Raw genomic sequence first — 5,450 nt, forward strand, 5'->3', positions numbered from 1 at the left:
TCCCTTGGAGATGCTCTAAGTAGCTCTTGGTTTGGTGATACTTTTCTTCTCAATGTTGGAAGAGATCTCAAGTTCGAATCTCTCCTCTCCGTGATTTAAAAAATAAATTACGATGAATGCTACGAATAATGTTAGTGCTTAGAAAAAAATTTATACTCAAATATAGACTAACTAGCAATTATGTTCAACTTACCTAATCATCATCACCATTACCATCACCATAATTATGATTATTATCATGATATACTTTTCCTCTATTCCAACAAAAGTTTTTGGGTTATACTGTTCACGTTAGGTTTAGAATGAAATTTCACCTAATACATTTACAGCTCTTAAACCGTGTGATTAAATTGGATTAAAAATAGACTACCGATTCCAATATAAATTGGATTGGATTGAATCCGAGCTTCTAAAAAGATTGAATTGAATTGCAAAACCAATTCAATTTATATTGGATAAGAAAATCAGTGAGTCATGATTTGCGCTTTTGAATTCAAAACTCAGCAAACATACCCCTACAAAATTCTGGTGACAGAAGACGTCCAAACCATCAACTCCATCATCCAAATTACACTTTGTGTTTTCTCCTTTAGTTCCACTTTTGATGAAGGGGTCAAAAGCCTGTCCCATCAAAAAAATGGAGGGAACATTGCCCATAAATATGGTTTGACCTAAACATTTAATTGCTACAAAAGGTCATGGGTCACACAATGTTTGGACGTAGTGCTTGTTTTCCATGTGCACGTGCTGTAGCTATCAAAGTGAGTCCACTCTGGATTATGCAGTGGGCTCAGTCTCGTCCTCATCACGTGCACCACCGGCCCGCGCCATCTCCCGTGGGCTCCCACCTGTCTTGCACCACTATAAAAAAAAGTGTGGACCATTCCACTTCATCAATCACATCCAATATCTCTTTGGTTCACTATACAAGCCCCTCTATAATGACTTCATAGTCAACGGTCTTGATCCGGGTCAACCAAATTCGTCGGTCCTATGCCTAAAGTTGCTGACTCTTCGCGTCGGGTAAGCACATTTTTCTTCAAGGTTTATGGCGGAAGAAGATTGAGATTCATTCTATGTTCTATCTATTTATATTCGATGTATAATTAAATACATAGATTCTTCATACGGATATTTGGAACTCAGATGCCTCGTGGTTCGGATGGTCATTTTATAATTTTTGTTTAATTGTTTTTTTTATTATTTGAGAAACGAAAGAAGCCCTCTTTTTTCCGATCCAGTTCCTCCACCACCACGAACCCCAGTTAGATTCAGGCATGATACACTTTTTAGTTATTGGGAGAACCCAAGTACTCTCTTTTGGATCCAGGAAACAGCTCTCAGAGATCTTTTTTCCTTTTGGAAGATACAGGAGCGAAACAATCAACCTATTGATATTGGAAGACCCAAAAGATTCTTCCAATGTATCATTTCTGGGTCCAATGAAATTCATAGGTATAACGTAATTTGCGTTTTTAATATTGGAAACAAAAGTACCATTAGATCAAGAGCTAGTTGGTACTTAATTCGCTTATTTCAATACTACATTATCTTTTATGGTTGTAGAATAAATTAGATAGCCAAAATGTTTAGGGATAAATGGTAAAGACAATTGTTTATGGATGCTTGTTCGTTGTTAACGACTGTGGCTCCCATAATGCAGCAATGGCTGACAGTAGTTTATGCATGTGTGTGAGAAACTTCTATTTTTCTTATAATTTAAACTATCACTTGTTTAAATAAATAAAATAATAATAAAGAAAGCTGAATAGTTTTTTTAATTTGAATTTTTTGTTTTTGTTTTTATACAAATGATATTTTATTTTAATTTATGAGGAGGGAGATTCGAACTTGGTGCAGAATGAGAAGCTCATCTGCTCTAGTTAAGTTGACTAAGTCCATATCTTAAAAATAATTTTCATTCTCTTTTAAAAATTAATTGACATAATGACTTGTGTACAATCCGGCCCAACCCTTGTTATGTTTTGATCTAATGTGCGTTCCTAAGTCCTAAGTGGGGTTCTGCCTCTTATGACATGAAACATTTGGGCCTTGACCCAGAGAAGAGATTGGGCCACATGGGAATTAGTAGCTATATCTACAATTTAGTTGAACTCTTGTATTTAGGCCTTGTCAGTGGCGTCAACTCACAGAGCTTAAATATTTAAGAAAGAAGAAAGCTATCAACCAAAAAACCAAAAGAAAAGGACCAACCGAAACCCACTTTGCCAAATAAAATTTCAAAATGCAGATGTAAGTTAGGTTAGTTGGCTAATACAATGCCTCTGCTCACTTGCACATGAATTCGATTCCCAATTTGTAGGTTTCTATGTGAGTGTGCATATAATATTCTGTCAGTGTTCACATGAGTGCATATGAGATGTTTGGGAGCATAACATTTCCCAAAATAATTCTCAATACCTACTACAATGTTAAAGGGCCAAGGACCCAACTGTCAAGTTGCCAGAGTCATTCTATAGTGAGGGCCTTATATACGGTTCCTATGTAAGGTCCTATTTCTTTAATTTTATCTTTGGAAGACAATAACAAAAAACTTCATAAACTGAAAATTCCAAAATGTAATGAAGGCGCAATCCCATTGTCTTCCCTCTGATATTTCACACACAAATAAGTTACATAAGATAGTCAAAACTCACCTTGGACGAGATAGAGAACTATTTCTTTTCCTTTTGAACGATTGCCACCTAAAGCAAATAACCAAAAATTTGAATGGAATCACATGCGATAAAATGTAAAGAAAAGAAAAGATAAAAATTCCACGATAAGTCCAAAATCGGAAACAGAAGTTGGATGCAAGTGGTTTGTAGCTCAAGTGGTTAAGAGCAGTTACTCTGCACCCGAGCTTTTGTGTTCAAATCCCCTTCCCACAATATCGCTTGTCTATTAAAAATGAATATTTTAGTTTAAACTAGTCTTTCTGTACATGTGGTGCATGCGCGAGGCCTTTTTTCAATCATGCCCTATACGCGACTTATTATATATATATATATATATATATTTGCAATTGTATTTTTCTAAATGATCATTTTAAAAGGTTTTTATTGAGGTCACATGTTTTGAATTTTTGATAAAATGATTAATTGTCCTTGCATACAACTCTATAGTATCTACCTTGATAAGAATACGAACATGCTCAATTTTATAAATAAAATAAAAAAAACAATCAAGAGATGCAAAATTAAGCAAAGACAAACAAATAATTAATTTGGGGCAATGTGCAGAGATTTGAGACTGAAACATCTAACACAAAGAAATTAACAATGTGGGCAGCACTACACATCAATCCCGTTCTTAGAGACAGGAATACCTTGTACATGATATTACGAAGTGTTCCCTTTCTTCTTTTTCTTCTTCGTATTACCCTAGCAAAAAAAGAGATCTGCAACAAAGGTGAAGGAATTCATTGCTTTCTATTTTGTGGAAGAAGATGGAAGACATGAACAAAAGATTAAGTTGGAAGAGTTCCAACTGCAACGTGCGTCCTAAATGTAAGGGGGGTGGAGATTTCTCCTAAACGTATGAGGGATAAGTTTTATTCATCAACCTACTAAAATACCATGCTTTGATTGCTTATAAAATGTAGCCGTATTATATATGCCTTCATCCTCCAAGTTAGACTCCATTTAATGCCTAGATTTAGGGGTGGCATTTTAAACCAAAAAACCGAAAAACCGCAAAAATCAACCGACAATTTACTGCAATGAAACCGCAATCGCGGTAAATCGAACCGCATTTGCGGTATTAAGAACCGAACCGCATTTGCGGTTGCAGTTGCGGTATTTGATTTTCAAAACTTGCGGTTACCGCAAACCGCAAACCGCAAAGTATAGCCGCACGGATGATGAGATTGAATTCTACAAGGAAATGAAACATATGACAACTTGTAAGTAATTAGTTTATTTATGCTAATGTTATTTATGCTTCTTCTTATAATAAAATGTACTAAACTATGTTGTTTTATTTGTAGATAACACTGGTGCTCAAACAATACAACGGGGTTCTTCAAATCCACTCACCACCAACACTTGAGTTTGTAACTTTAGTTTGTAACATTGGTGCATTGCATTTTCCTTTTAGTTTGTAACTTTAATTAACTTTGAATTGGATTTTTCTTTTTGGTTGCAACTTTAATTCATTTTGCTTTGCATTTTCCTTTTGGTTTGTAATTTTAAAGAATTTGGAATTGGAATGCTTGAGAAGTTTAACTTTAATTGGAATACTTGGAATTGTAACTTTAATTTTCTTAGGTTGTGAATGCTTGAGAAGTTGAGGAGATTGTGAATTTATATATGCTTGAGAAATTGAGATTGTGTATATATTTATGTAGGTTGTGAATTTATATTTTTGTGAATGCTTGAGAACTTGCGGTTTCAAAAATCACCAAACCGCAACCACCCCTACCTAGATTGCACATGAAGTGCAGCCACTTTTTGCTAGTCTAGTCTAGTCCAATCCTCAACAAACAAGACCTAAGAGTATGAAATCCAAAATCATATTAGACGAATTAAAATAAAAAAAATGTGAGTTTCTCCAAATTGAATAAACCCATCACACCATTGGCCTCAAGGATGTACCAAATAACACTTGAGAAAGAGAGAAAGATTCATTTCACAGCAGATTTCATACCCTATTTCTCCTTCATATAAATTGAGGACCGAAGAAAATAAATGAAGAGAAATGCAAATTTAAATTTAAATTATATATGAAAATTCAACAATGCCCAAAACTTGTGGGCTTTTCTTAGAATGTAGTAATGTATTTTGATGAGAACAGCATGAAATACAATTGTAGGAAACTCATGAAGCTGAGCCCGCAACAACCTGAACCCAAAGAACAAAGATCACCAATGGTCAATATATTTATTACCATCGAATTCCAACCTTATTGAAACATAGCAACAAATTAAATTTTAGAAGAACTAGAAAAATGAAATATTCCAAACCGCATTGTCTAGAATCAAACCATAGATAGAAAAACAAATGGAAAATTCAAAATTCATAAACAATAACCAAACTAAGGCCCCGTTTGGGATTGTTTTTTTTCGTCAAAAACCTGTTTCACTTTAAAGTTAAGTAGTTTAAGGTGTTTGGTAAAAATAAAATATCCGGATTATTTTAAAAGTAGTGGCATTTTGACAGCAGCTTTTAAAAGCAGGTTTTGGGTTGTTTTTCAAAGCTGATTTCAAAAGAAGCAGAGATGAACTTTTAATGAATTTTTTTAATTCCCAAAATACCATCATTCATTTTAAAAAATGACACCACCTCCGCTTTCTTATCCAACTCCACCACTTAAACCACCACATTCACTACCACCACCACCACATCCTTTTCCTCTTCATCCTCTGCCACCACCACCACAACCACCACCTCCTCCACCACCTTCAGCACCACCTCCTCCACCTCCACCTTCACCACCACCACCACCACCAC

This window comes from Prunus mume, linkage group LG2 (assembly GCF_029339155.1).
Source record: "Prunus mume cultivar Tortuosa linkage group LG2, ASM2933915v1, whole genome shotgun sequence".
NCBI lineage: Eukaryota > Viridiplantae > Streptophyta > Magnoliopsida > Rosales > Rosaceae > Prunus > Prunus mume.